The 23527-nt window shown below is 33.3% G+C and overlaps 1 protein-coding gene and 1 long non-coding RNA gene across 5 annotated transcripts in view; one reads left to right on the forward strand and one right to left on the reverse strand.

Annotated features, from left to right (window-relative positions):
* LOC122569527 overlaps positions 1-23527 on the reverse strand; it is a 353752-nt gene that overhangs the window by 66343 nt on the left and 263882 nt on the right. The gene's annotated exons all lie outside the window — the stretch shown is intronic.
* LOC122569531 lies at positions 14134-22371 on the forward strand. Its single transcript, XR_006317498.1, has 3 exons — positions 14134-14253; positions 21523-21777; positions 21892-22371. It is a non-coding gene; the product is annotated as an uncharacterized LOC122569531 (long non-coding RNA).

The raw sequence follows: 23527 nt of genomic DNA on the forward strand, positions 1-23527 counted from the left end.
GTAACTACTTAAAGAAATGCGAACGATCTTATTACATAGCCTAGTATTTCAAAGTAAATGATTTTTCCTTATATGAAAACATATTTATTTTATTGTCCAAATAGTGTGCATCATGATCAGTTTGAATAATTATGATTCTACTATATTTTCGTCTATGTATAAAGCATATAGCATCGTTAAAAACACTGAATAATTATTTTATCATCAAATAGAATATGTTTGTTCACCATATTCAACTTTTAATTTTTGCTATATTTCATATTACAAATATAGCAGTAAAAAATGTATCCATTGAATTGCAAATACTCAAGCGAATAATATGTGTTAATCCATGAATGTATGAATTTCTTATTTACTCAAAGAATAATATTTCCTCGGGTTTAACTCTGAAGTGTACGAATTGCACCGCAAAATAATAAACTTTATGACACAGACGCTACACGACATTAAACAGTATACAAATAGTACATAGGTTGGTAATTTCAGTTGGGAGATTTTGGTTCAGTGATTTCAAATAAAAATGTCGGTTGAAGCAAGGTGCAAGCTACTGCATATTCGCTAAACTACGTGAAACCAGTATCGTAAATATTTTTTACGGTAATTACGCTTCCGCTCTAGTTTCTATGCTTCTATTTTCTAGCTTCAATTTATATATTAAATATTCAATGTACAGTGGCTCACGAAAGTATTCAAACGCATACATATGCAAACTTGAATGGCCGAAATAATGTACATTAAAGCAAAGTGCTTAGACAAGCAGATGTCAATAGGAAGATGGAAGTCCTAAGATTATGTCAATAAAATTTGAAAAGGATTCAACAACGTAGGTAGGAGTTACGATACATTTATTAGAAACACGCATTGTAAGTGACTGACAAAAGTATTTGAACGCTATATAAATTATTAAATTATTTAATATTAATATTTTATTGGACCATCTTTAGCAACAATAGTATGTCTCAATCGACGTTCCATACCGTAAACCAATGATTTTGTAGAACTACACTCAACGAAGTTCCATATTTCTATAATTTTATCTTTCAATACTTGCTTTCAGATTATCTGAAATTTATTTCATCTTTTTCCAATTTCAGCCCATAAATTTTCAATCGGATTTACGTCTGGACTTTGCAGTGGAGTAATTAACATGTGTGGTGTGTTATATACGATCCATTCTTTCACAATTCTAGCAGTATGCTTAGGATCATTATCTTGTTGGAAGTGGAAATCTTCCAATAATCCTAATTTACGAGCACTTTCTTTAAGATTATTTTTCTTAATATTTAAATACTTATATTTATCAAGTATTCCATCAATAAATATCAAATTTCCGGTGCCACTGGCAGCTAAGCACCCCCACACCATAACCGATCCACCTCCGTGTTTCACTGTTTGATGTAAATGTCGAATTTCCAATTCCGTATCTGGTCTTCTCCACACATAATTTTGACCATCTGAGCTAAAAAAGTTAAACTTTGACTCGTCCAAAAAGAATTATCTTTATTGATATAGGTTTTTGCAAAAGTCAATCTTTTTTAATCATTTACCGCATTAATATATGGCTTCTTTCGCGGTATTCTGCCATGAAAATCATTGTTTCGTAAGATTCGTCGACATAACTCCGGATGAACTTCTTTATGAAACGTATCAGCTACTATACTTGCGAGTTGAGGAGCGGATGTAGTAGGATTTTTTTTTAATTCGCGAATGATAACTTTCTCCTCTCTTCCAGTCAATTTCTTTGGTCGATCTGATCGAGCTTTGTTTGCGAATGTTCCCTCATTCTTTGACTTTTTTATGATGTAATGTACTGTGGACTTACTTCTGTTCTGTTGAAGGTCACCGCTTTTAAGAAAACTCTACTTCTGGTCTTTTTAGCTTTCTAAAGCACCGAAGCCATCGACAGCGCATAGACAAAAGATTGCGACGAAGGCAGACCATAAACAGTCGACAGGCGACGTTGGCTTCGGGGTTTTTCAGTTATAGAGTAACACTGCTAGCGTGCGGATGTGGAGCTCATATTATTATTTCAATTTTTTGTACTTTTCACTTTCGTATTTCAAATATATTTTTCTACCTTATAATTTATCCATGCATCTCTCTCATTATACATCTAATAACCTCAACATGTTCACAATTCCGGTAATCTCGTTATATGATTTGCCGTCTTCGTGTAATCGAAATATTATTTCTCTTTCATACTTTTGTTTCAGACTTTTTGGTATCCATTTTAAATACTATTGTGCACACTTTTACGGTACTGTTACTGGATCGATATCGTAACATCAAGTGAACGTACCAATATTTTCATTTAACAATGATGTTAATATTCGGTGCAAAAGAAGATGAAAAGCTATCAACAGTGTTACAGCGTTCGAATACTTTTGTGAGACACTTATTATGAATGTTTCTAATAAATGTATCATAATTCCTGTCTATATTATTGAATCGTTCTCAAATTTTACGGATGTAATCTTGAAACTTTCTGGTCACTATAAATACCAAATTATTTTAACAAATTAGTTTAGTACACCTCATTTTATTAATTGAAATTTGTAAGTGTAAGCGTTCGAATACTTTCGTGATCCACTGTATATATGCAAACATTCTCGATAAGCCGTCGAGCCAATCGGTCATCTGTTTACAACGCTCGTGAACTGCACTTGCTAGCTCAGTTTGAAATCTGTGTGTACACAAACTGTTATTACAGGTGGATATCCGTGTGTCTTAACACATGGAAATCCAGCCGGTAACGACAACAAATACAACTAAGAATTTTAAAGTTAGGTAATTCTCTTATCACGCAATTAAATGAAACACAGCATCAAACAATATCAAAATGAATGCAGAAAAGTGTCCAACGTGCTCTAAGCAGACAAAGAAAAGACAAATCTATCCAGGTAACGATCTAACAGCTGTCACAATATGTGACGAGCAAAAGTGTAAACACACTCCGTTGATTTTATGTAAAAGGCGATAATACGACTAATTTTTCAAGTGATCAATAAAGATTAGGTAACAGTAACTACAAGTTACGTCTGATTAACGAAATGTAAAGGTTCATTTTCATTAACATTAATGTACAGAATATTTTACAAAAATGGACATTTCAAACCATGTTTACAGTTTTGCATTTTAATTATACTCGTCGAATTAAGGTTTCAACCTAGTATTTCGTCCATTTTCCTTTATTCTTTTTTAATGTTTTTAATCTACGAGGCATACTGTTAATTAAATTTTTAATTATTTCTGGTTCAATATCGTACCATTCCTGTTGCGTTCTTTCCCATAATTCACGAATACCTGAAGGTGGATTATTATATTTTGCCAGCCTTCTTTTCAAAATGGACCACAAATTTACGATCGGATTCATATCCGGACTTTGTGCTGGCCACTTCGTCACAGAAAAATTTTGATTTCCTAGCCAGGTTTTAACTATTTTTGCAGTATGCTTAGGATCCCCGTCTTGTTGAAATACTACTTCACGTTCATTATATCCAATAGAATTAACTACAAAAGGTAAATTACTTTGTAGAATGGTCAAATGATGCTCTTTTCGCGTTATACCTTCGATTCGAACTAAGGGACCAACACCTCTGCGAGTAAAGCAACCCCAACACAATTGAGCCACCTCCAAACTTCATAGTTTGTTTTATACCACCTGGTTGATCATTATTCTCGGATGAAGTCCAATACCAGGACCTTTCGTCGGATTCGAATCTGTTAATTTTTGTTTCGTCACTCCATATAACTCTTTTCCAATCTTCGGTCGTCCATTCTTTGTAGGTGTCAATAAATTGTTTTCGTAATTTAATATTTTTGTTTGAAGGAGCTGGTTTACTTTCTTTTTCCTTCGCTCGAAAATCAATTCTCTTTAAAGAGCGACGAATGGTCCATTCGCTAGCACTTATTTCGATTTCCTGAGCAGCAATTTTTGGTGTTTTGTAACTATCCGACCGAATACAGTGTGCAATTTCACGTGCTGCTCTATCCGAAATAAGTCGCGGTCTACCGTTTTCTGAAGAAATTGGTGCACTAACATACTTTTTTCTTATTCTTGCAACTATCGTACGACTGACACCACATTTCTCTGCAATTTACTGCAACGACAAACCTTTATCACACAAACAAATAATACTGTTCCTTTTATCTTCTCTAAGTGGTTTCATCTTGGATTAAGCATATCAAACTGAAAAGTAATGTAACAGGTGTGTTCCAATGGTGTGGAACAGTTGACTGCGAAACTGGACAATCAGTGCATATCGACAGTTTCGTTTCCCTGGCATTTACATGCTATCATAAACGTTTCTGACGAAACGTGCAAAACTGTAAATTTTGTTTCAAAACACAATTATTATAAAATATTTTGTAGATTATTAACGTTAATGAAAATGAACTATTACATTTCGTTAATCAGACGTAGCTTGTAGTTACTGTTACCTAATCTTTACCGATCACTTGTAAAATTAGTCGTAATATCGCCTTTTACATAAAATCAGCGGAGTGTGTTTACACTTTTGTTCGTCACTACCTAAATTCTGACATATGGTCACAGGATATACCAATAAGTAACACGTCAATTCGAACCGCCAAGATCAAAACGTGACATTCTGCAATGTTATCGATGTTAAGCCGTCGATCACACTAAGAACAACTATAACATACTGTATCAGCTTGTGTCAAATGTTCAGGAAATCACTTAACAACTAGGAAACGTAAAATATCGGAATTTTCAAGGAAATCTCCTCATAAGTTAGGAAGGATCCATAGTTCGGAAATACTACAACAAATACTATTCTCCACCCTTAGAAAAAGAAACGATTTCTTACCAGCTTAACAAATATAAATCAGACCGCTATAAGAATTCACGCTACCCCCAACTATTTCAATCAAATTCATCTGCCAAGCGAATGCAGTTGAAAAAGCTATGCATAGGTAACGGCTAGATATAACTCCACTCTCTATCCGTTGCAAGACCACAATACTATTGCTCCCATAACTAATTTTACACAACTTCTGATAGAAATCAATTAAAAACACAGAACTAGTTACCAACATGTTATCAATACAAACTTCACTACTAGAACAACAATCTTAACAAATTATCACCGTGATTGAACTACTAACAAGACTTGTCAATAACAACGTCAAATAATGAGCAATACACTCAACATAGTGGTTTGGAACAATAACACGTTACAACAGAGAACACAAGAACTATTCATTCACATACATGAAATTGGCATACTAATTTCAGAAACGCATTTCGTCAACAAAAATTACGTAAAAATTCTACACTATAGCATATACCATACTAAACACCTATCTGGAAGAGCACATGAAGGAACAGCTGTTATAAAAAATACCATTAACCCTTTTGCTACGGCAGTGTGCTCCGTCGGAGTAACATCATTTATTATCAATAAAAATATATTTAAAAATTAAAAATTACACTTTACAATAACAAATTAAAATTCCCAAGTGGTATCCCGCGGACGTCGTCTATAGACGACACAAGTCGTCACGCGGATGTCGTCTATAGGCGACGGTCTTAGCGAAAGGGATAGTCATCACTTTACACAGAACCACTTCACGAGTATATCTACAGGCAACAACGATAACAACAGAAAGAACAAAATAAGCAATCCAATTATCAACCGTATACTCTTCCCCAAAGTACAAACTTAGTACAGAACAATACCAGAACTTCTTCGAAACTGTAGGTAACAAATTTCTAGTCGCGGAAGCTTATAACGCTAAGCGTCCATACTGGGGGTCAAAAAGAACTTCATCTAGAGTTAAAACACTACTTTTAGTGACAGAGAAACTGTCTCTGACATCATTATGAACCGGTGAAGCCACATGTTGGTCAACAGCACACGAAGAAACAACAGACTTATTAAACTTCGCTTTAATCAGAGGTTTGAATAAAAGTCAAATTAAGCTATCGTCCAGCCCTGACCTGAGCTCAGACCACTCACCTGTAATGATAGACAACTTCCAAATCTCTGCTCTAAAATACGATATTGTCACGCTGTACAATTGCACTACAAACTGGGGAAAGTTTGGATTAGCAATAAATGAAAAACTTAATTGCAACATTCCACTAAAAACAGAATAGGTTTTCAGAATATTAGGAATATTCAGAATAGGTTGAGAATGCAGTAGATCATATGACACAAATTATTCAAGAGGCAGGTTAGATATCTACTAATACAGTTGAAAATAAAACAAATGGACTCTCTTATCCAAACTACATTTTGAAGAAAATAAAACAGAAAAGGAAATTCAAAACACGAAAGAACGCATAACAAATATTAACTAAACAAAGCCACCAAATAATTAAAGGAAATCATACGCGACCACAGCCACAAAGAATTTAATAAATTCCTCGTGTCTTTGACACCTAATTAAGATACGAATTATTCGTTCTGGAAAGCGACAAAAAGATTCAAAAGGCCGATAATCCCGACACAAACAATAAGAAAACCAGATGGATCTTGGGCTAGAACTTTATTTGAACAAGCAATGGTATTTATGGAACACTTGCATCGAGTTTCTAACCTACAAAATGAAGACGAAATAACAGATAATCCGGTGGAAAGCATAGACTGTAACTACAGAGTACGAAAAAAGAACTTAAACAACTTATCAAATCGATCAAAACTAATAAAACTTCAGGATATGATTTAATATGTGGAAAAATAATCAAAGAACTTCCAGCTAAAGCAGTAAGAATAATAACAATAATATTGAACGCTGTATTCAGATTGAAATATTTTCCAAGCACGTGAAAAATGGCTCAAATCATCTTGTTACCAAAATCAAAAAGAAATGTGAGCCTTCTTCATAGAGGCCGATATTTCTAATATCAACATTATTCAAAAATCTTGAAAAAGTAGTTCTGGTCAGATTAAAGGAAATAATCGTAAAAAAACAACTAATCCCAAATCAACAGTTTGGTTTTTGCGAAAATCATGCTACCACAGAACAAATCCACGGAATACTAGAGGAAAATTATAAATACCCTCGAGGACAAACAACATTGCTCAACTTTATTCCTAGATATTGAAAAAGCGTTTGACAAAGTTTGGTATGAAGGGCTTTCACAAGTGACAAAGAAACTTCTCCCCGGTGCACTATACAAACTTCTCAAATCCTACCTCACCAATAGAACATTCTATGTTAAAGTAAAGCATTCACACCCTAACATAAAATTCATCAATGCTGAAGTATCTCAAGGAAGTGTACTGGAACTCACATCAAACAGAGAGTACACAAAAACCCACAAGAACTAACGAATATCCTGCAGAAACATATACACCTACTGGGAAGATGACTGGCTTCACGAAAAATAAAAGTAAACAAAGACGAATGTAACCACATAACTTTCACCCTCTGTAAAGACAAGGTACTAAGGATTACATGACTCCACGAACCCCATGACACGATTCCACAAACAAAGATACTCAAATATTTGTGATTGCATCTAGACATAAAACTTACTTGGGAGTAATACATCTGCAAACAAATTGAGCAAATCGGAGACAAAAGAGGAGACATCAACTGGCTAATGAGTCGTCAGTCAAAGTTAAGTTCTGAAAACAAATTTCTAATTTACAAAACCATAATCAAACCCATCTGAACCTATGGTATACAGTTACGGGGAACAGCGGCCAAAAGTCACATCTTGAAAATGAAAGCGACGCAGTCAATAATCCTTCGTACAATAGTTAATGAACCGTAGTACGTTAAAAACGAAGAATTACGCAAAGATCTACAAGTCCCCTCTGTGGATGCCAATGTCTGAGAGATATAAAACAAGGATAACAAATCATCCAAGCCCACTTGCCAGTACTCTGTATGAAAACAACGTCAACAGAAGACTCAGATATAAATACAAACATAAACGCAACAGATACATTCACATTCATGTACGTACAACACATGAAGGTGATACTTAAAGGAGTAGTATCTAAGCGATACCCATCTAATATTATACTAACTTGCCAAATGTCCGTTGAACAGGTTGCAAGGAATTTAGGGGTTTAATAAAAAATAAAAAGAAAAATTCAAACGTACCAATTTACAGCTAATTTCATGTGATAAATAACGTACATATTTATATGAGAAATAAAATTTTTAAGTTCAATTAATTACAATTTTAATAGAATATGAATGTAGATGTAGTATACAAATGAATAATTTTAATTAATTCGACAACATTTTTTGCCATCTATTTTCTCCCTAAATCTGTAAAGTGTTTAAACGATAAATTATGTAGGTGATAAAATGAGCAGAAATGCGTCCTTTATCTCTATTGCAAATCTTCACTTCCAATACTTACATTTCATTAGCATTATATTACCATTTCAATTTCTCAATTTCACTGTTATTGTATATGCAATTATATATAGACTGCGAATCTTTATGCAAATTTAAATTTTTGCAGATACAGATAAAAAATTTCAAATTGAATGAAGGAATGTTTCATTACCTAAATGTAATAGTACCTACTTCATTTTTGATATTTTATATGTACACTTTTGCACTTGTGCACATCTGCAAGCAATATAATCGTTTAAAGATGATTAAAATATTATGCTAACCAAAGAAACAGAACATCAAACACAGAATAAGAAAATTGGAAAAAATTGCAAAAATTTCCAGGAATTGTTTAGCGCTAAAAGGATTAAAATTTAGAAGTAAGTAAAAATGAAATTATAAATATATACCATTTTAACCTTCAATAAATTTTCGTCGAATCTCGGTAAATGTGCAAATTGGTAATTCGGCAGAAGGATTATGGTTACACACGAACCGCGAAGACCCATTAGGATTATGCTTATGGTTACGTTTACATCTTCCGTCCATCTGAACAGATACTCTAGTTCCATTGTTTGATCTTCGCCGAGAGGTCTGTGCATAGGTTAGGGTGCCTCTACAATTATGGAATATTACTCTGGTTTCATTGTTGTGTTTCAAACGAAGCATCCGTTATATTGTTACTAATCATTCTGAACATTGTCATATGTCATGTCACATCTACGGTATCTCATGAAAGTATTTGGACACTTTTTGAAACACAAGAAAATTTTATGATATTTTATTAGCATTATAATTAGATTTTACTAAGGCACAAAAGTATTTATTATGGAAAATTTGTTATGAATGTACTATGTGTGTTGTACAAATTTTATTAGCACTGCAATGAGACTCGATTATTGCGATTAGATTGGTTTTGAAACCGATCTAAACATGTTTTGGATGATGTTGAACAAAGCATTTGCTGCAGATATGCATTTAATAAAAGATTAGTATACAGTTATATAGCTCGAACAGTTGTCTTAAACATATACATATATAATTATTATATATACATATTGTTATGTTTCACACATTTGAATTTGCCGCGTAGTATATGAGTGACAATAGACGGTATCGATAGACGGTATCATAGGTAGCATAAATCGGTAGCAAGTGATAAATCGAATGGAGCGACAGTAGACTGACAGTTGGCTAGAGAGCGAGCGAGAGGATAAAAGAATACAAAGTGAGATGTATGATCGCGACTAAAATGAGTTGAGAAAAATTAAAAACAGATCTTATACAAAGCTGTAAAGAGTGGATAGTAAAATAAAGCAAGTATGTATTACATTTATCATAGTGGAAAACCTTTTCATAAGCACATAAAAATGCTAAAAGTGGTTCTACCAAATATTAGGTTATTAGGTAATATTAGGTTATACCAAATATGAAGGTTATTAACGCAATAAATAACTGATTGTGTTCATACAAAATACTATTTTTATTTCTGCAGAGCTTACGTTTACACTGAATATGATATAATTTCTATGTATATTTCGAAATCGATTTCAAATTTTGGAAATATCCATCATGGTAGTCATGTTGCTTGACTACAACGCTAATAGAACTTTAAAATGTTTTACATAATGTAATACATGTGGTATATTTGTAACATGCATAATTAATGCGTAATTACTGAGATATTCTTCAAACAATTTTTTAATATATACAGGGTGTTCGGCTGCAGGCGTCAGAAAATTTAATGGCTGATTCTTGAAGCCGAAATAAGACGGAAATCAAGAATAAAAAAATTGCGTTCTTGGCTTTGCAAGCAAGCAAGCAAACTTGCTTACACGAACGAAAGATACATGGACAGTAGGTTACCTCGTACAAGTCGTAGAGAAGATTATGACATTTGGAGACGTAAGCTATTTTGCGCGACGTTTTGTAAGAAAAATCGTAGGTAGATTAAACATTATACTTGCCTAGTCATTAAAATCCATAACAGCATATCGAAAACTGCCTCATGGAATTTCTGAGTAGAGAGGATTAATGTCTCTTCTAATCCTTTACTTCCACGAATAATTAATAAATAATAATACATATAGACAATGTTTATACAAATTTCATACTCGCACGGCGATCGTCCCGTCCACGAGTGCCTACAGGAAAATCACATATGCATCGCGAGTGCCCAAGCTGTTTACAGAAAAATCGCACCAAAAATAGGAATCGTTTTATGTTACAGTAAATGTTCAATAGAGTCTCTGTTTTCTTGTAAACAAAGTACACAATGAGCACTATACACACTATATACACTACACACTCAAATCACTGGCGTTGAAATTAGATAAAAAAGATTAAAAAGATAACAAAGAATCCAAAATTAAAAGGAGCAAAAAAGTTCTAAAAACTAAAAATGAGAAAGCTCAAAAAGATCTATAGTGGAATAACTTAAACTTATATTAAATCTACAATTAACTCTAAAGTGCACCCCGCTGTTTAGGCTGACCTACTTTCGTTCGTGTAAGGAGGTTTGCTCACGCACAGGGATATTTTGGCTAGTTTTTAATTGTTAATAATTAAAAAACAAAGCCAAAATCGCAATTTTTTATTCTTGATTTTCGTCTTATTTCGGCTTGAAAAATCAGCCATTAAATTTTCTGACGCCTGTAGTAATTAAGGTTTTAAAGATGTAATGTTTTATTGACATTTGCTGTATATATGAACTGTATATGCTGGATATATTTGCAGAAAAACTGCATTTACTATAATATAAAGCAATTGCTATTTTCGTTATGACTTTTTGTCGTACAGTCGGACACTCGCGATGTGTATATGATTTTTCTATGTATCGTTCAATTTGGAGATCGCTGTGTACCCCGTTGCTCGGGCTGCTCTACTTCCGTTCGTGTAAGGAGCTTTGCTCACGCACAGGAATTTATCGGCCGATTTTTAGTTGTCTATAACGAAAAAACAAAGCCGAAAACGCCATCTTTTTATTTTTAATATCTATCTTACTTCAGCTTTAAGATCCCCCTTAAAGTTTTGTCGAACACCCTATACCATTTATCTGCAATTATGTTCTTACTCAAAAGTAAAATTATTACTCAAAAGAATTTATTAATCCATTACAGATAAACCAGGGAAATAATACGTCAAAATTTCGGAAATACAACATTATTTAAAAATCTAAATGATATACATCACTTACATAATATTTTGTCAAAGTATAAAAAATATATCAAAAAGCAAATGCTTTACAAACGAGGGATAAAAAAAGATTTCCATTATTCCAAAAAGAAGTAGTTTATATTGTTACTTCAAATCGTTCAAACTTCATACAATTTTAGAGTCAAAATGGAAGAAGAAATAATAATGGAGCAAATCTTAAGGCAATCTTTAAACATTTTTTTTCATAGTTATATTATTCAAAATAATTAGGAGTTCACTATTATAATTTTAGGTCTTTATGTTTTATTGCATTAATCAAGTAAATTAAAATAAAAGGATACTATAAGCTTGATAGACCGACATATTATTCATATGATACTGTAGTAAAAAATAGTTTCTAAACCATTAACGAGATATATATGTATATACAAGCGTAAATAATAGATCTAAAAATGGTAATCACTCGGGAAACAATTCCCTAACTTCTCTGATCAACTATTATATTAACACAACATTGCGGCTCAATCGAGGCGATTTAAAGTCAATAATAAACAAACAACAATTAGCCTAATCAAACGAAATAAACATGATTCACTCTATTATAAGAAGTAGATATGTATAAATAAGAACGAAAAGATAGAGAAGAAGGAAGCGGAACTGAAGAGAAGCAGGAAGAACATCAGCATGATCAGAAATTGAGATGGTTATCAGTAAACTCAAAGAGAAAAAAGTAGCAGGAGAAGATGGATTGGAAGATGAAGCCTGGATGTTCGCAATAGAAAAAAGTTAAAGAGAAATTAAAGGAAATTATTAATCAGATATGGAAAGGAGAAGGGTGGCCCGAAGGTTGGAAGGAAGGAATAATGTACATGAATTGAAACAAAAGCTGATAAGTTCTACTCTATTCTTTACGGACTTGAAAGCTGCATTTGACAAGGAAAACAGGGGAAAAAATGTAAAAATCATAAGAAGTAAAGGAATAGACTCAATACTAGTGAAGATAATCGAGGAAATCTATAAGGAAACCAAAAATGGAGGACAAGTATGAAATTCAAAGACAAAAGTATTCTGGAGAAGAAAAGGTCTAAGACAAGGTTGTCCCTTAAGCCTGCTACTGTTTGTAATATTTATAATGGAAATAGATAACTACTTTGAAAGAAGATAAGAAGGAGGTACTATCGTAAGAAGGAAGAAAATATTTACCCTGATGAAAGATCATAATGTTTAACAAACGAAGAGTCTATAGTAGGAAATAGAAGCGGAAGAACAAAGAAATTGAAGAAGTGACAGAGTTCAAATACTTAGAATACACGTTCAAGAAGAACAACAGAGATGAAGCCCGCATGAGAGACGTATGTAGAAAAGACGGCATCAGTGACAGATCTGGGGGATCGGAGAAAGAAAATTTGGCGATAACTTCGACAAAAGAATGTTAGTGCTTTTGATGTAATAATTAAAAGTATCATGATATAAGTACGGAGTAAAAGTCGAGGAACAAGAAAATAAAAGAGGTGGAACTAGTGCAATTAGAAAGATATATTAAATGGGCACTAGGGTTAAAGAAATGGAACTCAGACTTTTTAATAAGAGAGGAAAGGAAAATAAGAGAGGTATGTATACAAGCAGGAGAAAGAGTTCTGAAATATAAAGAAAAATGGAAAGATTGCAAAGTCAGCATGAAACAAGAAATGACGCAGGAAAAAATATAACAAAGTAAAGGAGTAAGTATAAAGAGAAAGAATTGGAAAACAGCAGAAGAATGGGAAAAGACACGAAAGTATGTAGAATCTGTGAAAAAGAAATAGAAACTAGGGAGCACGTAATGACTATATGTATCACAAGGCATACAAACCAATAGAAAGAATGAAGAAGAAAGAAGGAATAACAATAGAATGGATAAGGAAAGTAATAGAAAAGAGAATGTGGAGAACTGTTAAAGATAAAACAGTGATAGCTGAATTCAGTGATCAAAGACATTTTCTAATATTACATTCACTTCTATATATTATGAATGTATATATACATTTTATATATGCATTTCTGTTTGCTGTAAGAATATGTAAATTATATTAGATATAACACAAAATTGTATCATTATTCTCAATGAAAAGAAAATAAATGCGGTTCACAAAAATATTCTATTCCAGTAAAAAGGAATAATTTTTGCCTTGTAAAGTTTTAACGTAGCTAAGAGTAAGTTTCCATTCCATCAAGTCATTCGTCCATCGAGAAACATTTATATTTAAACTTTCGGTCATTACCCGCTGTGTTTCGAGTTGCATTGTATTTATGTTGTCTACGTACATATCATAGAGGTTCACTGGGTTACGAAATTTTTTCGGAACCACGCACTCTGTTCCAAATGTCAGAGTTTCCGGCAAGTTTCGCCGCAGCGAAGCGGGAACATAAGTGATTTAGAAACTCCAGAAGAACCAATTTGCTCTAATTGCCACAATGACGTATGCAAATCCGATCTTTCAAAGAACTATGTAAGTAAAATGTGACGTAAACATTTACTCTGGATTACAAAAATGATCGAAACATTGATATTATATCGTAAAAGTGATATATATCTTTAGAGATAATCGTGTCGATGACAAATAGGGCGGTGCCCATTGCAAACCTATAGTAAAAATAGATTGCACATTGCGTTGCTATTTGACTAGAACTGGATTACATAGATATTAAGTGATGTATAATTCATCGTCAGTGACAGATAGTTCTGTGAACGAGAAGTGGGCGTTGTATCGAACATGTCCCGCAAAGTTCAAGGTATTTTAATATGTACAATACTAATTAAATAGATTGAATCATTTTGTTTTTAGAACTGAAGAGCATGATTATTACGCTTTTCGATCGGTAGATTAGGTAACAGTAACTACAAGCTACGTCTGATTAACGAAATGTAATAGTTCATTTTCATTAACGTTAATAATGTACAGAACATTTTACAAAAATGGACATCCCAAACCATGTTTACAGTTTTGCATTTTAATTATACTCGTCGAATTAAGGTTTCAACCTATTATTTCGTCCACTTTCCTTTACTTTTTTTCAATGCTTTTAATCTACGAGGCATACTGTCAATTAAATTTATTTATAACATTTCTAAAGTTTTAAACAAAATTTTAATCCTTTTTATATGAAAACTTAACTCAAAACTGCTTTTATCGGTATTCTTATACATCGCTTCTGCTTTTCACTGTTTCTACGCCCATCTTCCTTATAAATCCTTTTATGCTCCTCTTTTCCTCTTTCTTAAATAAAGAACCTTATTGCATTTAAGAATGATTTTCCCAAATTATCAAAGAAAAAGAATGTATCTACTTTGCATTTGTCTTCATAATACCTATTTACACTATTAAACAGTAAAAATTATATAATACTTTTTTAAAGAGGGAATATTCATCTTGATTTCTTATTGTGGAACAAATATTTTGGCAGTTTTTAAACTACAATTTGGCTTTGTTACCAATTAAGTAATAATTAGGCTGCGGATGTTTATGCCAACTTATATTTTTATAAAGACATTACACAAATGAGTAAAATAATTATAATGAATACGCTGCTTTGATTATATTATATATTTTTGCATTTTACATACATTCTGTGCATGTTTGCATCTTCTATAAATGTTATTCATAATTTTTGTTTTTGCTAAGTTATTGAGAGTACCTAAAAAATTGCAGAGATTACTACGATAAAAATTTTGCATAGTAAGCTTTATAAATATTATCAGAATCGACAACGATCTAATTGCCGACTATAATATCTTCTCATTGTAATTCATAAATCTAAAACGCTACCATGTTAAATCTAAATCTGGGATTCCTATAAGAAATTTAATAGTTGTCTTCTAGAATAAACTTAACTATACTGAATATTCCCCTGATTTCCCAGATATATTTTTCTTACTTTACAATCACACGTTTATAAGTCGACCTTGATGACTAACATTAAACAACATCGCGCTTAATTAATCAATGAATTCATTGTGGTTCTTACATGACATGCTAAAAATTGCAAAAATGTGAGAAAGGAATTTTCCAGCCGTGATGGCATTTATAGTACAGCTGGAGGTAGTATCTTATATTCACGTGAGCGGCAATTACTGCGAAATTGTTAAAAACGATCGCTAATTTTCTCAGCAGCCTGCGCGATTTATGCTCGCGGTTCGCCACGGTTTTAGAACAGCTTGCTTTAACAGCTTGCTTTTATCATGAAAATGCATTTTCAGCAGATAAACGAGTCACGATTTTTTTACTGCAGATCCGTTCCCCATCCATGACAAGTAGAACATTCTTTCATCTATCGCAGGCAGATTGAGTATCCAGTTGCGTGTTTATGCAGCGTAAGATCAACGCGAAGGAAAAGTTTATCGTTGTCAGTTCCTTTTTTATCAGATGTTTCTTTTTTTTATCAGATACATTATTGGAACGGCAACATGTTTCTTTTCTTTAGAATATGAAGCAGTAATTTTACAGTTCATAATTTAATTATATTGCTGTTGCAGATTTTGGTTATATATGTTCAATGTTCAACCAATGTTATTTTTTATTAATCATGGTTATATAACCATGGCAATATCATTGTTTGATCATAGTTAATTTGTTTCATTTCCGAAGTATTAAATAGTCATCGCGTAACGTGATATAAAAATTAAACAACTTTCAAGAAGAAGCTGATAATTCGATAACTATCGATATATCTCATTTGCCTTGAATATGTTGTCCAGAACATAATTCTGGACAATATTTCCTATACATATTATAATATACATTATTATACTATACTAATATATTATTATTATACTATTATATTATAGTATACATATTATATAATTCCTATACATATAACCGTCGTTTGGCTTTAGTTTCTGAGATATTCGCAAAAGCCGTCAGTACTACTACAGTGAATTTTGCCTATAATTGTGCATCCGTAGCAGCGTATGCGTCAGTATTGATTGTCGGCCGCCTGACGGCGGTCGGATAAAATAACGCCTAACCTATTTCTTATCTTTTCATTATATAATAGTTTATTTAGATTTGATTTAAGTGTCATTTTATCCGGCCACTTTACACTCCATATTAACTCTCGATTGCACTTTCTTTTACTAGTTTTCATCTCACCTATTTACGCGATATGATCTTCACCTACAATTTGTCTTTCTTCCATGTTTTTCGTCCTGATATATTATACAAATTTCTCAACAATTGTCGTGCCCGTCAGATATTGTGCTTGGAGATACTGATTGATTCGTCAATTTTGTTTCTATCGCGGCTTGTTTATAATCGAGGCCATTGGTAAATTAGATATAGAGATTGTGACACATTCCATTATTCTTTTTGGACAATAACGTAATGGTTAGGCGTTGCACGTTTGCGTCGCTCGCATCAGTGTCCGAGCGGTAAATCTACAAGAGTATTTTTCTCATAAACTATATACTTATAACCTGTTATACTTATAACTATAACCTTCTTATAACCTCTGAAAAACAAATTGATATTATAATTACTGTAGTATTGTTATATATAGGATTACGTTATCAAATTGAGTTAGGATCGGGTTAGATTTCAGTAGTTTTCCCTTGTTGGACTCCTCCACTCGTAAGTTTTCCAAGAATTTAGCATACTTCCTAGTTAATGTTAACTTAAATACTATAGTGTAGCCAGGTTTATTACTAAAATAATGGGTAATTATGTAGAAAAGGGGCCGTCTCACTGTTTTCGATGATCTTGAAATACGTTGTCAGAGACGCTATTTTTAGTCATTTTTTCCTATATATCATTCCACCATCATTCGGATTTACGTTGTAAGTTATATGCAAAAGTACATATGTTAGGTAGAATGTATCTTATTTCTCGTGTTTGGAATAGATTTGTTTTAAATTGAATTAGGTTTAGGTTAGGTTTAGATCAGCCTTAGTTCAGGTTAGGCTTACATTTTCAATCTGCGTGCCGTAAGGCTGTAAGGCCGGATTGAGAGTGTAAGCCTAACCTAAACTGAACTCGGTACATTAAACTCAAACCTAGTTAATTACTTAATGCAGTAATTAAGTGGTCAAATAATTCACATGTTAAGATGGAGGATGACTCATACGTCGAAAGGTACTGTGATCTTAACCTACATTTAACTGAGGTTTTTTGCTAATATCTTGTAAACTAAAGCCGAGCGATGGTAAGACGTGTACAAAAAAGTTCTAAATCAAATCGTATAAAAAAAAATTAGATTGTTTCAAATCAAATCAAAATTGTGTAAAAATATTATATTGTGTACATAGGATTGTAAGTACCTTAGTTAAACCGTATTGGCAAATGATTAGTATAAATATGATTCCTTTTCATGAACTGTAAGAAAATTCGAACGACTGGACGGCTGGACAACTATATTTATGCTATTCATGTTTCCAATTTTAATTTATAAAAATATAATTTAATGAAAACTGGAATAAAAAGCAAATGTTATTGGAGAAGGTGCGTATGAGAAAGGCGCGCCGACTTGAACATGTTAAAGTTCAATGCTCTCAGCATTGATAATATAATATTTGCTCGCGTCACTTTTTCACGACCATACCGATTATACTCCATACCGATTATTTCGATTACGATCGAAACCGTACAGGGTTATATCATGGCTTCGTAATGAAGCATGAAGACGATCCTCCAGTTGTCTGTGTGGGCGTGTATCGAATATCCTGTTAATGGCGATCTAGACAGGAAGAAGAAGAATTGACAACGAGTAATACCTGTGATTTGCGATTAAAAGAATGTCTTGAGTTCATTGACCGAATAGAATATTATAGTAGCACATCGGCATAGCAGAAAAAGATGAAAAATATCAAGAAGTAAAGGAAGTCAAAGAACTAAAATCGTAAGGAGTAAAAATGTAGGAAGTGAAGATTTCTAGTAGTTTTGTTAGTTATGTAGATTTTTACAAATATTGATTTAATTTAATATAAAAATTATCGACAAAATCACTTGATTTATCTTTTATTACTAATTGCACGTCTTTTTTTTAATTGGTTCTGTTTCTGGGATAAGATAGCAAAATTCATTCATTGCATCAATTAACCATGACGTGCGTCGATTCAACGTAGATAATTTCAATATATATATTTATTAACAAAGTAAAATTCCAAAAATGTAACATATATATATGTTAGATTATATTATATTATGTTATATATATATGTTACATTTCTGGAATTTTACTTTGTTAATAAAATAAGGAAAGTCAGAACCCAAACTAAAACTTGAACTTGTCATATTCTTCATCTCTCACGAGTTGAACTCATCGACCTCTCTATTACCATGCACACCTGCTTGTATACTTTGCATTCTCACGTATCACTTACTACACACTTTGTACTTCTTATCTGTATTCGCGCACACTTTCTCACTCGTCCCTTTCATGCCGCGCTAAGTTTTAATATTTTGCTACGTAATTTTCAATTCTATCTAATTCATTTATTGGTGTAAACATTCGTGAATTATTGTTTCTATGAATTATAAACTTTAAAGTTTCACTTTCTATTTTCTTAAGGGGCTCCTCCGATTTGGAGGGATCAAAAAATTGATCTTTTTACTGTATTTTCTTGAAGTATAACATCTTGAAAATGTTTTCCCAAAATTGGTGAAACAGTAGAAAAATTAACTATCCTCTGATTTCGATGATTTTTGGATATGTTGTAGAAATCGATATTTTGAATAACTTTATATAATGTAGACTCTTGCAGTCTTGCATGTGTACGTTGTATACAAAGCCTCTAAACTCGTCCAAATCTAGTTTATATTATTATTATTATTATTATTTATCTTCTTGCCCTTCTCTTCTCTATTATTGCTTTTAATTCCGTTAGTCCTTCTCCAGTCTCATTCAGTGTTTTTTTCCATGTCTTTTGGTCCTCCCGTTATTTCACATTCTTCTATTACACGTTTCAGGTCCTCTTCTTCCCTCCCACGTAATCTGCACCTTTTTTCTCCCTCCTTTTTCCAGTGTTCCTTCGCTTTGGTCTCGTTTCCACACCTGAATCTGGCTATAATTTTCCTGTCCTTCCACTTCATCCTTCCTTCCAAGTACTTTGGTATCTCATCTTTAGTTATATTTCTGTAGCATCTGTTGTATTTGGATTCCCTTATCCTTTTCCTCCTCTCTTCTGTTTCTCTCTTCCTTCTTTCTTCTACAATTTGGTCTCCTGTCCAACTTTCTTGCTCTTCTCCTGCTTCCCTCTGTGTCCCTCCATTTTTCACCTCTTCTAGTCCCTTCTTTCTCTTTCTTGCTCTTTTCCCTTCCTGGCCATTTCCCCAGCTTCTCTCTCTTTCCTTTATGCACTCTTTTACCAGCTCCTTTTCCGATTCTAGAGTTCTCTCCTCGTACCTTGCTGCTCTTTTTAATGCTTTTTCCTTGATTTCTTCTAGCTTGCACTCTTCTGTCAGTATGTAGTTTGGTGTTGTCTTATCTAAACCTAAGATCTATTTCACGTACCCTCTTTTTATCCTATCTAGCCTTTCTTCCATGTTCCAGCTCCATACCTCTGCTCCAACCAGCGCCACGCTCTCTACCAATGCTTCAAACATCTTCATTCTCCTCTTGTAGTCCTGTTTGAATATTTTTTTTGCCACGCTCCATGTTTTCTTCATTGCTATCATTGCTCTCCTTTTCCTGTCTTGTATGTGCTTCTCATCACTGCCGTTTTTCTGTAGTATGTACCCTAGGTAGATACCTAGTAAGATTACCTCCTCCACTTCTTCTAGTTCTTGCTCTCCCCAATTCCATCTTCTTCGTCTCCTTTTATTCCTCGTTTTTTCGAATACTACTATTTTTGTCTTTCCCGTGCTCAGTTCCCCTAGTTTATAAACAGAGGATAAAGTGGTCGACAACTAACATTGATGCACACGCTGCCACAAACACATATCTATAAGCATAAAACATTGTAATTGTACTGGCAATTTTTTGTGAATATCTTGAAAGCTAAGAATTCACCTGTTATGTATTTATATACAAAAGATTAAAAATGTCCAGTTTTACAATATATTAAAAAATCATCGAAATTGGAGAGCAGTTAACGTTTCTATAGTTTCACCTGAAAATTTAATTTTTAAATTGATGGAAATCACAAAATAATGGCAATTCTAGGAGTACGATACACCATTCCGGACTAAATACGATTTATACGTTGTATTGCTACGATATGCGGTGTCATGTTATCAAACATAGTAGGTTTTTAAATCTAGGTCCAAACTGACAAACAATTGTCTGCAGACAGGTGTTGTAGCCAATCGGCATCTGTTTTCCATGGAAAAACCACAGACGACGCAAACAAAATTCAAAAGTCTAAACACAGTTCGTGGATAAAAACCACGTTCACGCTGACAAACAATTGTCAGCAGATATGCGTCGTCCGGGGAAATCCTCGTAAAATACGCGCCCGCGGACAAGTAATTTGCTTTTTCATTGGAATGGAAAACAGAAGACGACGTCTGTGAGCAAATGGAATGTGTTTTTACCCCATTTGGGATATAACGATCCCGCTGTGCGATGGTAAGATTTATGACACGGTATTTGCTATTGAGGCAAGAGAAGGCGAAAGTAGAAAATTTAAAAATGTTGTCGAAGTCACTGCAAAGTACCATCTCTCGGTGGATATGCCGTAAAAAATTATTCGGAAATCGCACAAAGGGCAACTTCATTTTTTTTAATCGAACTATTCTTTTTTCAATACAGTGGTCTATATGTCACGATATTTTTTATAAAAAGTCATTAACCTATGTATTTATGTCGATAAACTATTAATTAGAGAGAGATGAAAATTGAAGAAAAATTTTTTGTAAGGGTTGAAAAACAGATATAATCGTTACATTCTGAGTTTCTGTTAAATATTAACAACCATACATACGTGTAGTATTTTATAGCAGAAGACTTTGTCGTCATCATAATATTAATTATTTATATTTAGATAACCGACTGCAAAAGTGGATGTATGTATTTATGGCTTAAATATCAGGATTTAAAAAGTTGAAAGTACTTTTCTTCGTATTTTAGAAGGGCCGTCCGTTTGATGATGGTCATATCTCTACAAAGATAGATTTCAACAATCTGTGTGTTCATCTCCAACACATCCTCAACTCATCGACACTACCGTATACTAGGGTACTCGGCATACTCCTAATGGACAAACGACATTGCCTGCAGACAGTCTACATACATCTTTTGGCGGCTGTCGGCGAATAATATCTGTCAGTGTAGACGAGGCACCAGAATGCATGGGGAGATGTACTTTATCTCATGTATTTGAAGGTGTGTGAATGCATGTATAAGGTAATAAGAGCGCATGTGTGATGTTTTACACAGCGTAAATGACCATAAGAGAAAAAGTCAGTTAATTTGCTTTGTTTACATATGCCGAAACAGGACACAAAATTTGGACGAAATTTTTCCCAAACCATGCTTCTCAAATTGACCACCATGATATCTCAATCACAAAGGATATAACCTAACAAACACGAAGATGGTACCCGCTGGGGGTAGCCACTCACATGATAATCAAAAAGCTAAAAAATTCTACCAAATGTCCAAATTGGACAAATTGTGAATGCACAGTATTAAATAAAAAAAAAAAAAATGATCTCAATAACGAATCGATAAATGTTTTTCAAATTTTTACACACATATCAAATAGATGTCTCTTTATGAGAACTAGAATTATGTTAATGTCGACAATGACTTCTTCCTTTTCGCCTGTAGAAGTTACAAATTTAATGAACTTCTGCAGTATATAATTGTGATTTTGTTACAGAAATGTTATTTTGCTTCATTCTAGTTTACAAGATAATCACTTTCATACAGATTTTTTGTCACATGTATACAACAACTAAATCGTCACAGCCATTAAAAACGATATACAGAAAATATATAATAATCTATGTATAATATGATAAAATAAATATATAATAATAATTTCATTAAAATTGCACTGTATTATCTTGAAACATGAACAAATACACGAATACATAAACATATATGTAAGATCGTTATTACGTGGTAATTTAGAGGATCGATTCTGAAGTCTGAAAATCGAATTTATTATGAAAATGTTTAAATAAAATACAGGAGTAAATAACAGTTAATAATTAACGACAATTAATAACAGTAATAATTAAATAAATAACAAGCTTTGTGCAGCGTCTACCTGAAAATCGAGAATCGATTTTCAACGTCCTGAGCTACCGGTCTTTCTTCATCAATTTTCAATGTTTTAAACAATTCTTCTTTCTACTATGCTGTTGCTCTCTGTCCGTCCGTTTGGGAAATGAGCGTCTCTCTAAAAGGGCTGTCCATCCGTTTGGGAAAATGAGCGTCTCTCAAAATGGCTGTTCGTAAAACAAAGAAAGTCGATCTGTCCGTGAAACAAAGAAAGTCCCCATCGACCTTAAACTCTCTAGGGAGTTTACGTATATATGAAATTTCAAAATTCCTGATCTACAAAGTAACCATTTCTTTTTCCGTGGAGGAAACCTTCATAGGCGCCCGGCACCCTCCGGGGAGAGGGCGCCGGGTAATGCCGGCTTCGTACCGGCTAAAATCTCCACGGTGGCCGTACTTGGCGCATGGCGGAAGGGGCCCTGGAACCGCTCATAAGCATGACGTCACGAGCCCCCTCCGCGGATCTACAAAATAACCTAAAAGGTTTTTATCCTATAAATTCTCTAAAATCGAGGGCTCCGAATGGAGATACCCTGTCGAGTATGCTTGTAAAATTTGTCAATGAAACTAAATATTTGCGTCGCTAGATGTATTTTTTAACGTTTATCTTCTTTGATAATTGTACAAAGCGTATATCTCATGATTCGTAGTTCTATTCTAGTATAGTATCGTAACTACTATAATTAGTTTATTAATGATAAGTAGATTGAACAGATGTTAATTGAACAAAAAACAATGTTTGTTAAACATGAACTAATCGTATAATAATTAACACAACTAAGTAATTAATCGACGACTCTCATCAACGCCATCTGCACTCTCTGACATCTCAACTCGTTGCTGT

The sequence above is a fragment of the Bombus pyrosoma genome, linkage group LG7 (genome assembly GCF_014825855.1).
Source record: "Bombus pyrosoma isolate SC7728 linkage group LG7, ASM1482585v1, whole genome shotgun sequence".
Classification (NCBI taxonomy): domain Eukaryota; kingdom Metazoa; phylum Arthropoda; class Insecta; order Hymenoptera; family Apidae; genus Bombus; species Bombus pyrosoma.